At 42.7% G+C, this 12,913-nt stretch overlaps 1 protein-coding gene across 5 annotated transcripts in view; it reads left to right on the top strand.

The window, feature by feature from the left end:
- Positions 1 to 12,913, top strand: part of gpat2 (glycerol-3-phosphate acyltransferase 2, mitochondrial) — a 164,759-nt gene that overhangs the window by 14,311 nt on the left and 137,535 nt on the right. For 3 of the 5 annotated variants that reach the window (XM_079515533.1, XM_079515531.1, XM_079515532.1), the window contains one exon: positions 10,394 to 10,457. The exons of 1 other annotated variant lie outside the window; for it this stretch is intronic. The gene's annotated coding sequence lies outside the window, so the exon portion shown is untranslated. The remainder of the gene's footprint in view (positions 1 to 10,393; positions 10,458 to 12,913) is intronic. One more of the 5 variants, XM_079515534.1, reaches the window with a different exon arrangement.

Raw genomic sequence — 12,913 nt, 5'->3', positions numbered from 1 at the left:
AAGAATAATAAGTGTTTAACCTGTAAACCTTAAGGAAATGGCAACCTGTTAATTAATACTATGGTTTTTTATTATTATTATTATGTGCAAAGGTACCTTTTTACCCCTAAAGTGATGCCTGCATGTAACCTGTTAATTAATACTATGGTCTATTAATAATAATAATAATAGTAATTATTATTATTGCTATGTACAGTGGTACCTTTTAGCCCTAATGTGATGCCTGGAATCAGCTGCGCTATCATGCGACAAAAGCCTTGAGCCTTACCGACAGAACTCGGGGAGAAAAAAAAGGTCTCAGGACGTTTGTTATGGTGCTGGTGTTGTGTTTGCTACTTTAGTTTGCAAACTCTGTCTTTGTCTTAAGAATTGCACTAAACTTACAATCTGAATCAATATTTGAGCTTCTGACAACAATGTCATGGTTTGATAACTGAGCCAATTATATAAAGACGGATTTAACCGCGACGACGACGTGCGCTTATTCTTCATCATCATCGTCACAGCAGCATTTTTTTCCAATGGCAATAATAAAGTTACAAAGATTGAATCACATAGCGCTAAACAGCACGTGTGTGCAGTTAATATATAGCAGAAGAATGGATTACAAGAGCAATCTCATCAACAACAATGTCAGAACGCAGCTGTGGTGTGGAGATGATCAGTCTCCACCACACAACTGAACTGCGCATGCAGTGATTTGACTGATCCGTGCGACGACGGGTAAACTTTATACTTCTAATACTAGCTGTTAAGTCTGTAAGTGATTACATTCTCTTGCATATTGCACCTTAGTGGGGCTTTTTTTCTATAGTCTCTGTTTGCAGTCTGTAGGCCTACATACTGGAGGTTGGATTCGCTCACTGCACTGTCTGAGCAGGACGGACTGTAGTAAACATTAAACACGTTTCCCCCTCCTGTATCGGAGCGTGTATCGGTTGCTCAAATCCGATCTCCGATACATTAATTAAGCTGGATCGGAGGCCGATCCCGATATAATATCGGATCGGTGGCATCTCTACACGTAATGAGAGAGAGATAGATAGAGAGAGAGAGAGAGAGGGAGAGGGGGAGAGATAGAAGGGGGAGAGATAGAAGGAGGGAGATAGAGAGAGAGGGAAGGGGGAGAGATAGAAGGAGGGAGAGAGAGAGAGAGAGAGAGAGAGAGAGATTTCTTACTTAATGTGACACTTGAGTCTGCATTTTCGCCACACGACAGTCATGCATGCATGGGTCTCGTCAATGAAAGCGTTGCGCTGTTTTTACTTGATAATTCCCATTGCACTTTCACATATAGGTTGATCCGAAACAAGCCAGGAGGATATTCTTTGCACAAGCACAAAACATGCTGCTTTCTGTCCGCACCTGTAACTTGTTTGCACTTCCTCATGACTGTGTTGTTTACCGAACGCGAGCCGATATACAACTGCACAACGCGTCGTGGATACATGCTGCAGCTGTGCATATGGACTTGTAAATCGACAACAACACGGCCACTTTTTGTCAGCAGGAAGAACAAACGGCTCAGTAGCATCGTGTGGTTAGAAACGCTAGAAATGACTTTTCTTCACTGAAAGCAGAACAAAAATATTTTTTATTGGTATGACCATGACGGGCCGACGGGCCGCACAGACATGTTGAACGGGCCCATGGGGCCCGCGGGCCGCGGGTTGAGTAGCGCTGCGCTAGTCTGTTAATTCAGACAGGACTAATGCCCTGTCTGAATTAACATGCGGTCCCCGTAGGACAGAGGTTCCACATCCTCCCAGTGGGGGAAGATTCAACATCAATGACACACATACAGTGTAAATTTATGAGGGAGGAATTGGTGGCATAAAGAGGTAAAAAATAAGTTAGGATTCTGTAATTGCAATGTTTACATGATTATAACCAAACCGATTTTTTGATTACCAAACCTTTATTTGATAAATGTTCTGAGGGTTGATTAATCCATTGTTAAATTAATCATTCATTCTGTCAGCTCTATAGCCTCTTGATCAACAGATTTCTTAACTACAATATCGTATCATTCCTGGGCATAGCCCATTGAATCACTGAATGATGAGCTTTAATACGTGGTTCAAAGTCGCATACATCTTCAACTACAGATGGATTGCGGTGTGATGTAACTTGGCCTAACGGGGCATTAGCCCCGGTTTTATCAGTGGAAAATCAATGTATTCAAGACATTGATCATTATGACTGGATACTTGAGAGTTGGAGGTATGTACTGCACGAGTACTATGCGTATTTGTCACTGCCATTTCGAGGTTTGAGGTAGGTTGAGGCAACCTACCTCAAACCCTCACCCTAACCATAACCTCCCCCGGGGCAGCACACCTAAACCTAACCCCAACCCTCTCCCGACCCCCAACGCACCTCGGACCAATGCTCCTTCGAACCAATGCTCCGTCGGACCATAGTATGTCTCCCACTTCACCTGCGTTTCAACTGCAAGATGAGTAGATGACAGATACTTGCCTAATTTAAAAGGACGTTGTAGCTAATAAAATGCTTATTTTAGCAGATACAGTAATCTACCAACCTGTTACTGTTGTGTTGTAATCTACCAACAGTAATACATTGAGACCGCAGTTTTGTGTTCATGTGTGACACATGCTGCAGAATTCAGTAGATTTATAATAAGGTCTAGGTCTCTCTCTAAGTCGTCCTCAGACGAGCCCGCCATCCAAGTTGGTTCGGGCATCTAGAAGACTTGTTTTACTAGTGCCTCAACCACTTGGAATGACCTACAGCTTAAATTAAAGATCTGTTCTCCCACAACATACAGACAATTTAAATCTTTGTTTGCAGACCTACTGCTTTTAAACTTGTGTTGTATCACACAATATGAGAAAGCTTCTGTTTTGTTTTGATTTGATCATTGATGTGAATTTTGATGTGAAAATGAAATTGTACTGTGATGTATCTCAACAACGCTGCAAATGATTGAAACCTCAATGTCTTTGAATAAATAAAGGTTTGAAGGAAAAAAGGAATAGTACGGATGCCTCCTGAACTTCCCTAGGGAGGTCCCTGGTGCACGTCCCATGTGCCCCAGGGACCTCAAGGATCAGATGGGGGGGATTATATCTCCACACTGGCCTTGGAACGCATTGGGATCCCCCAGGGGGAAGTGTGTGATGTTGCTTGGGAAATGGAAGTCTAGAGCTCTCTGCTGGAATGGTTGCCCCCGCAACCCGACTCTAGATAAGCCGTTGAAGATGGATGGAATACATGAATTGTCTTCCATAGAGTGCCATTAAATAATTGAACAGTCTTACTGTAAACTGTACTGGTGGCATGTGGAAATATATGTGCTGAAAATCTGTGAGTCTTACGAATATCCTTTGCAGCCTGACCAATGTCAGTTTTTGGATCCACTACCAATTTTGACAGTTTACCCATGTTTTCAAATCATTTTTTTATTAAAGACATCTACTAACTAACATAAAAAGCAAGCAAATAAACAAAATGTTTTGATTACAATACAATACATTGGCAAAGACTGCTAGTCTGAAGAGCATCAAAGGGCCACTTCACCCCTTTTGCAACTAGATTTTATTTTAATGATGTTTAGGACACAAGAAACACTTTCCTGGTGGTGGTGTGTTTTTAGATATTTTAGTATTTCAAAGTGTCTGTGACATCACAGACACTGGTCTAACTTCCTTCCGGGACTACATGTTGTCTCAGTAAGACAGCCTCCCCCGTCCACAAGGAGGAGCAGTACACCAAAGCATTATGGTCATTGTAGGAATTCAGCAATCCAGTCAAACCCGGCCTAGTCAAACACACAGATTTCATATTTTTTCTGGCCATAGGGTGCAAATTTCAAATGGTGCTAGTGCTACTACAGATCTACTACAAAAACTACTTACATTGATTTATATTTTCCAGTTTGTCTCACATACTATAACCAGTAAGACTCATTCCGCATTCCGCCTGGGTGACAGCAGACTGCTGGGCAAGCGCTGGCGCTTTGGCATGGGGGCTTGGCTTGAATGTACAGGGTTTGATGAGGTCTTGCCATATATGGAGCGTGTCTTGAGTGTACAGGGTTTGATGAGGTCAGATCAACATATGGAATGTCAGAACAGGTCAGCGCCATATATGGAGATCTAAGGGTGGCAGCGGGGGCAGTGTCTTGAGTGTACAGGGTTTGATGAGGGCCCAGGTAGTGCCGGGCCTTAATTTTCGGGCCTGTTGAGAACTTTACTAATAACTTTGGGGCGGGCCCGGAAATGCCGGTTTTCATAGTAAACTATTAATATAGTTATAATAACAATTCAGTCCTCTTAAGTTGTTGTTTGAACAAGTGTCTTCGACACAGGTTTTTTTTTATTACCATGAGGCCTCTCTACCCACTCAGTTAGTGAGTGGCATCAGGTGTGTGCTGTAGTGTAGATGGAGATCAGGCTGGGAACTAAACTCAGTCTGGTGCTCTCCAGTGGAGGCAACTGAGATTCCTTATGGTGCGCCAGTAGTACAAAGTTCAGCATTGTAGTGACAGGTGGATGAGTGGAATAGATGGAAACCAATCAATAAACCTCCTTCACTTTTATGGTGGCAGACAAAAATATAATTTGTTTTAATCCCAGAAAGGAAATGACTTGCTCCAAGTGATCGCAATTTGTAATTTTCTCACATTCAGTTCCATATTAATGACATAGTGTTGAAAATGAGTGGTATTTCCCTTTTTAAAATGGTCAAAACAATGAATATTCCTTTAAAAAAAAACAATGTACAGTAGGTTCACTCCATTCAGTATATATTAGCAAAGAAGGAGAGGACACTGGATCAGCTACAGTCCTTGCAGACTGGACGTGTTTTTCAGAAAAACGGCAGAAAAACGCTGCTAAAAATCTGAAAATCCCAGCAGTGTGCAGGGTAGAGCTCTTCACCGGATCCCCGACTCCGAAATTACCCGAATGGACCCGAGACCCGCTCGGGTCCGGAGTCGTGTTTTATCATAATCACTCGGACCGGGTCGGAATCGGACGTATCCCCCTCGGAACTCGGGTCTGTCAATCATTATGTGTAATATAGTGGATCCGAGAAGACCCGTAGGCTACTGTGTGTGTGAACTGTCTGTGCTTTTTTTGTTGTTGCAAATGTTAATAAAATATTCATTCAGCGTGTGATTGTGTATGTATGTGTATATGTGTGTGTGTGTGTATATATATATATATATATATAGCCTCTGACTGAGGCTATAGCGTGTGAAAACGTGTACGTCACCAAGAGGGGCGGCGTCTGAAAAGCTAGGGGCGGCCCTCTCGTGGGCATTAAATTCTAGCCCACATCACTCAGAATAGAGTGACGGTGGTATGTTTTTGTAAATATTGAGCTCGTTCTTGGCGACAACATAGTGAACAAACACCAGGATGGATAGAAAGAACGTCGGGCCCAAATACATTACAAGGACAAGGAAAATGTTGTGAACAAACATGGCTGTGCTTAGATACTTTGTTGAACGTTATGTCTCTGCGCCCGTGCGCCGATCCAAGCCATTCTATGTATTTTTGTAAACTCGTCAATCTGGGTTCCTTGATGCTGTCTCCATGCTAGAAAGCTGAACATCTAATTCCGTTTTCTGGCTCATTTCCTCGATGTGACCTGCTGTGGCACTTATTTACTGAGCAAGTCTGCACCATTGTGAGGTCAGTTTAAAAAAAGAACGTATACAAGCACACGGATAGTCGCTCAATGTAAACAAACCAGACAAGCCAGCAAGTATGGCGGCCGCTACCACGTGACACATATGTTGACGCCCCCTCCAGGAGATTTTGGTACACCCTATATACTCTTTCTCTCTGTCCGCTGCATGTGCGCTCATGCTCCGCAAAGTCCGCATCGCTGCGGAGGAGAAAAACGGGGAAAAAAGTTCTGTTTAAAGTGTGATCATTTAGGCTGACCTAGGATCAGGTTAGTGTTGCAGCGACACGAACGGCTGTGTTACATGAAATATTATCCTATTATTAGGATCAGCAGCGCAATACTTACCACACAATTCAAGCCCCGTCCTGCATGGTTTTGCCTTGCGCTGATTTGAATGAAAACACCGGCGTGCAATTATACTTATATACTTATATATATACTTATATACTTATCTTATTTACTTATATATATATATCACAATCACGGATCCCGACAACGAGGTGAAAGCAAACTAGCAAAGCTGAAATCAAATTAATATAAGAAGGATTAAAGCAACCATGACAACTCTCCTGTGTAGGCCTATCCCATTCCCCACACGTGGATAAAGAAGAGCAAAGTAGGAGCTGTTTATAAGTAATAGGCCTAATATATATATTATAATATTCCATTCAGCCAAGACCGGTACATGCATGATGCATCTGCTTCTGCTAAAACTCTGATTGTGTGTAAAAAACAAATTAACCATTTGGTTAATTTTAAATGCACGCACGCTAAGGCTGTCCCCAAACATTCAAGGTTCGAATGTTCGCTCGTTAGGGTTGGCACTCGAATCTTAATTAATGGGCTTGAACCATTCGTTTTGTTTTTTTTATTAAATAAAATATATTATTATTTTTTCCCTTTTTTTTATTAACTCAAAAATATATCTCGGCGAGAATGCGATATGAGCATGTAAAAAAAAGTAAGTTTCTAGTGCATTCCTGTCAGAAGTTATGATTTTTTAAAGAAATATCTCCTAGTTCTGCTGTCCCATCTCCCGTGCATCTCTTAATTTGGTGATTGGCCTTCAGCTGAGTCGATTGACCTTTCTCACCTTGTTCTGTGAGAACAAAAGAGTTCCATTGAATGGAATGTCTGACGTGTCTCTCTCACTCACACACACACACACACACACACACACCAGCATGATCGCTGACAGGGGGAACCGTTCTTAGCCATGATATATTAGCATATGCTCTCTAGCATCACATCACAAAAAGCAGGGAACTCTGATCATTGTTAAGCACTTCAATGCGCTTCTGAGAATACACAGGTGGGACAAATAACGAGCAATATACGCTGTCTTAGCTGCCTGCCAGCAAGCTCACATGAGCTTGCAGATCAGCTGTTTTCGCGGAGCCACTTGACTGTGTGTGTGTGTGTGTGTGTGTGTGTGTGTGTGTGTGTGTGTGTGTGTGTGTGTGTGTGTGTGTGTGTGTGTGTGTGTGTGTGTGTGTGTGTGTGTGTGTGTGTGTGTGTGTGTGTGTGTGTGTGTTGGGAGAGATGCGAGAGATTGATAAAGAGCAGGGGAGACGTGCTGCGCTCTGATCAAGACGGATATCTCAAATTTAATTAATTAGAAACAAATGGTCCGGATGTTAGCTCAAAAATTCCTGCCGAAGTTCGAGTCCTAAAAAAAGGGCTAAGGTACAGCCTTAACGCACGCTGAGGAGACGAGAAGAGACGAGACTCTTTTTTTCCCTCTCCCACCCTCTATACTGCAGCGTGCAGTCTCTCTCTCTCTGTCTGTCTGTCTCTCTCTTTCTCTCTCTCGCGCTTTAATCATAAAATGGTAATTGGTCAATACGTTATATTATTTCTATATAGTCCACATGTATGTCTGCCTGGCTCAGCTGGGTCGGGTCTCTCGGAATGTCGGAAATAATCGGATTTCGGTCAGACTCGGCGCCGCAATTTGAAAGAAATCTCGGAACGGGTCGGAATCGGACGAAATTGTCATGGAGCCATTCGGCTATTTGAAAATATTTTCGGAACGGGTCGAAATCGGTAACATGTCACAGATTAATTTCGGATTTCGGAGCCATTTTTTTTGGACCTGTGAAGAGCTCTAGTGCAGGGACCTTTTGGCCTTTTTTATTGATGAATGTTCTAGCAAAGGTGACTGACGTTTCGATGCCAATCTTCCTCAGAGTCATGATCATGAATTGATGGCTCTGAGGGAGATAGTATAACAGGATGTCCGATTGTCAGTCACCTTTGCTAGTGTCCTCCTGTTTGTCCTTATTGTATGTAGTGAATTTCTCTCTGCTGGCTGCGGTTGGTGCTGAGAAGTTCTCTCTTTTACGTGAAAACAATTATGATAAATATTTATAGCTCATTCTATAGCCTCATTTTAAAAAGCTTATGTAATGTAATGGTTTTGATAAAAAATTCATTACATTCCGAGCTTCGTGCTGTAATGAAAGCATGGAACATGCAATCTCACAAGACCAACTGCTGTACGTTATTCCCTCGAACATTATTTGTTAACGACTCTAGAGGACTTGAGACTCCTCCTTGGTCCAATGTCATCATTTAGCCTACTGTAGTGTGCATATTATGAATCCTGTTTTTTGCGTGCCTGGGTCACGCAATTAAAATAGCCGATCTACCAGCTCACAGCACTTTGCGCTGCAATGAGTTGTGAGCTAGTAGATCATCATCCATCCATCCATCTTCAACCGCTTATCCGTAGTCGGGTCGCGGGGGCAACAGCTCCACCAGAGCGCTCCAGAGCAACACCACTGACTTCCTCCTGGGGGACCCCGAGATGCTCCAAGGCCAGTGAGTCGACGTGCCTCCTCCAACTGCGCCTTGGTCTGCCCCGGGGTCTCCTCCCAGTGGGACGTGCGTCGGGGACCTCCCTAGGGAGACTCTAAGGGAGATGCCAGCTAGTAGATCTGGGGTTCTCAAACATTTTTATACCACAACCCCATATTATGAGGGAATTATTTTGAATAAATAAAACATTATTTAGTTTCAAACATATTTTTGTCAAAAACATGCTAGTGGCTGTGCTACGCTGTGTTCGACTGCCCTGATCAACAGAGGGTGTACCGTAACTGTACACTGCTCAATTTGGTCTGAAAAAACAGTTTACAGAGAGGACATTGTCAGTGGTCTGATACAGTAGAGCAGGGTTCCCCAATAGGCGGCCCGCGGGCCATTTGCGGCCCGTGGAGCGCCCCCTTGTGGCCCCTGGAAGAATTAAAAAATGGGGATTAATGCCAGATATAAATGGCATTAAATGGGGGTCAGTAGCCTATGCATGTCCAACTGGGCATCCTTTTCAAATGGGGTCTTGCCCTGAAAATGAATTTTCAGGGCCAAACCTCGACCTCGCGCGTGCGGACTCGGCCCCCAGCCTGGTACCCTAGTCAAAATATGGCCCTTGAGGAAAATTAATTGGGGAACCCTGCAGTAGAGTCTAGAGTGTCCCAATTGATTAAAGTGGAGAGAGATACTAAAATTTGCTAAATACCTCTGAAATACATGGTCATTCATGCATTCATTCTGGCCCACTATGGGGTGCGCACGCTTTTCCGACATACCAATTGATGGATAATTTTGAGTTATTAGATCTGTAGATCTGTTATTTTTGGTGGATGGTAGTTTCCATGTTCTCAATAACTATGTATTTTTCATGCCCTGTATCCCACTGAGTTTACATATCATTTCTGCCCCAGCGTAAAACAGATAGTATTAAATCTCACTCTCCCCCAGTCAGCGAGTAAGATAAAAGATTGTTTTCTCCTGTTTGACGTCTTGCATTATCTGCCCCTCTGGTGAAAAACATGTTATTCGGCCTTGGTACGGTGCTAGAGCAGACAAATTGTCTCCTACTAACTAGTCAGTAACCAGTTATAAACTACATCTACATTTAAAAGAACTACGATTCCCTCTGGTCACACTTTCTGGATTCCCGGAAGTGTGATTTGCCACGTCAGTTGTACTGTCCCAAGTGAACCTCCCGGCAATAGGTGTCGCCATAATTCACTTTTTGGTTACCCTCTGAACTCAAATACATTACTTCCCCATGTCCAAAGGATGTTATGACTTATGTAGTATAAAATGTTGTCACTGATGATGTGTCAGTGAGAGATCGTTTTAACGCTGTACGGACCTGCCATTTCTCTCCCGATGTGATTTGTAATATATATCAAATGGAAAATCATTAGCTCTGGTGTGACGTCTCTTCTTCCGTGTCTGGTGTCAAACTCATTCTAAGGTATTCTGGTATACTCTGATACTTCTCTGCCTAATCCTCTCCTTTTGGTATTGTAGTTTTCCTCTAAAGTATTTATCCTTAAAAGGTATTAATACAGATTTATAAGTTTAACATTAGAACAGTAAAGATAAAGTTAATATTCACTTGTTTAAAAGGTTTACAGTCCTTAATTCTGACTTCTTGAGTATTTGTACTCTATTACATTCTTACAAATTCTCCTCCACGGTACTCCTCCAGAGTCCAGATGATTGATTGGTCTTCGATCCTTCCCTTATCCTAAATTTATATGCATCACCAATAGTCTGACAATCCTATACAGTACACTAATACCTACGGGTTTGTGGTGTTTTAACACTGTTCATGTATTTGTATGAATAAATTGTAGCCTTCTCGTTGTGCTTTGGTGGATCTACTGTATGTGACAATGTCAAGCAGTTCAATTACTAAGCATATTTTATTTTACAGATCTCTTGAAGACCCGATTAAAGACTAAGCGACAGGTGCGTTGGTGTAGCAGCCACAACAACAAGTAAGAAGAATACACACCCACATTTTCTTCACTTGCTCCATAAAGAATTAATTTATAAGTAATTGCAGTCAAACACCTTACTGACAATGGAAACACCACAGATAATACAAACGGAGCGGTCGACATCGACCAATGACAATTAATAACTTTGATATAATTCACACCAGCATTTTCCCCCGTTCAACTCTTATTTTGAAGAGCCAAAAACCCAGACCGGATGTTATGATCTTATGTTAGTGTGTGTGTGACGATGCATGATCACTTCCTGTTTACCGTCTGGGCTGCTAAAACATGATGGAGGGGATGACATCGTCGGCTCTGGGCCGTGGAATAAACCTTGTTTTGACCAGAAATGCCATCTGGAACAAGGAATAGGAGATACAGGCGATTGAAAGAAACAGATAGAATGGGTGTGTATGCGCACGGCGAACAAGATGGCACGATCCAGTGTTTTTTTTTGTGGCTTTCGCCTTTATTTTATATTTTTGGAGGGACAGACCAGTAGGTTGACAGGAAATGGGGAGAGAGATGGGGGGGAGACATGCAGTAAAGGTCGTCGGGACCGGGAGTCGAACCCGCGGCACACTGCCAGACTGGATTACCAGCCAAGGTGCCTGGACCACTGAGCCATGGCCCAGGCCCGATCCAGTATTATTGACACCAGCTAGCAACCCAAAGCTAACGTGAGTAGCATAGCGACTTGATCAATCAAAAGCACTATAAAAGACCAATTGCCGTAATCTACAGCATTGGCGTTAAGTGTAACATTTATTAATTGACGTAGATCAACTCCAATGGGGTTTTATGTGTTAAGAACCCCCTCCAAAAATGAGATGCTGCACCTCAAGGGGCTTATCCTCCAGTGAAATTTCAACTTCTCAGAGTCATTAATGAGGATACGGTAAACCTGGTGGGGAATGTGATCACTGAATTATGCATTTTTACATCATGTTCTGTGGAGGGAAATTTATAAAAAGGATTAGTGTAGTAATAACAGTGTCCAATACAACTTGACATCTGAGCGATGACAAGCTACAGTATACGATCCGTTGCCAACAGTGACCTGTGATCTGTGTAACATGTAATTGAGCACGGGGAGGGATCGATGCCCTGCTCACACTACAAGATAACAGATAACCCAATGTCTCCTGACATTATTATAACACATTTGTAGATTTTAAACTGGTGTGCTTCACTTCATGCAGGACATTCGCTTTGTTGCTATGAAAGCAATGTACTCTTTTGATCTCACCACAATGGCACTGTCTCAACACAGGTCGCAACCTGTTCTTAAAGGTGATGTCACCGGACACTGGTTTTATTAATGTAACACCCATGACACACCCAGGACTAATTCAGTGCCGTCTAGTGCCCATTTTTAGTGGCGTGTAAATAGCAACATTGCACTGAACACACCCCACACAGTGCAAGTTAAGACCTGAACAGTGTTAATTTTGACAGAAAACTTTGATTTTGGTCCTATTTAGTCATCTGAAATGCTTTAGTCTTATAGTCTTACTCTTTTACTCTTTTATTCTTAGTCATAGTCAACAAAATTAACACTGAACCTGAACAAGGACTAGTGTTGTGAAAATAGGGCCATTTGTGTATTCAATTCATGTAATGTATCTCTTCATTGTTCTTTTGCCCTTGAACAAAACTCAGAGGTTAGAGGTAGGTTGATAGTTTTATACATCACATAAGGGCAGTCGGACATTCAGTGAAGTGTTCCTGTTCCCTTGTTGTTTATTTGCCCTACAGAAATGTTCCATCACTGTGGCTAGTCTAGGAACAGATGCATTAGTCAACTATTTTAGTAGCAAAGTGTGTGCTAAACCAAAAGCATTGATTGTACCATTTCAGTCAACTGACGCCAGAGGCGTATCTACAATAAGGCGAGGGCAGGCGTCCGCCTGTCCAAATCCATTTCTGGCCTGGCCAAAATCCATACAATGAGAAAAAAAATCACACCCGTGTGAACTGAGTGGTGTAAGGTCTTATATAGCCTGATCAGCTGTGGTCTGACGTCATGTCTGACGTAATGAAATCACACCCGGGTGAACTGGGTGACCGTAGCAACCATGCTCATTTTGGTACGAACAGACAGACATACAGACAGACACGTAAACAAAGCCAGTCGTAGGAGTGGTTTACACCACTCAAAAAGAGGACAAAAACAAGACCTGAGAACTATTAATGGACAGCTGATTGGCCGTTGCGGTAGAGCGCCTACCCTCTATCACCCATTGGAATGTAAATGCGTGCCTTTCAGCCTTTGTATCCTACTCGTCTGGCAGGTATATCTCTTTGAAAACCTTTAGTGCTACGATTGTGTGCGGGGAGACGACAATTAATACATCTTGTCTGCCCAAAACGTAATTCCTGGATACGCCACTGACTGATGCTCTCTCTACTCACTCTCTTTCATCTTTCCTTCCTCCTCCCGATGTGTCAAC

This window comes from Electrona antarctica (genome assembly GCF_951216825.1).
Source record: "Electrona antarctica genome assembly, chromosome: 12".
NCBI classification, from domain to species: domain Eukaryota; kingdom Metazoa; phylum Chordata; class Actinopteri; order Myctophiformes; family Myctophidae; genus Electrona; species Electrona antarctica.
The sequence above is the reverse complement of the archived record's forward strand: the minus strand, read 5'-3'. Positions and strand labels throughout refer to the sequence as shown.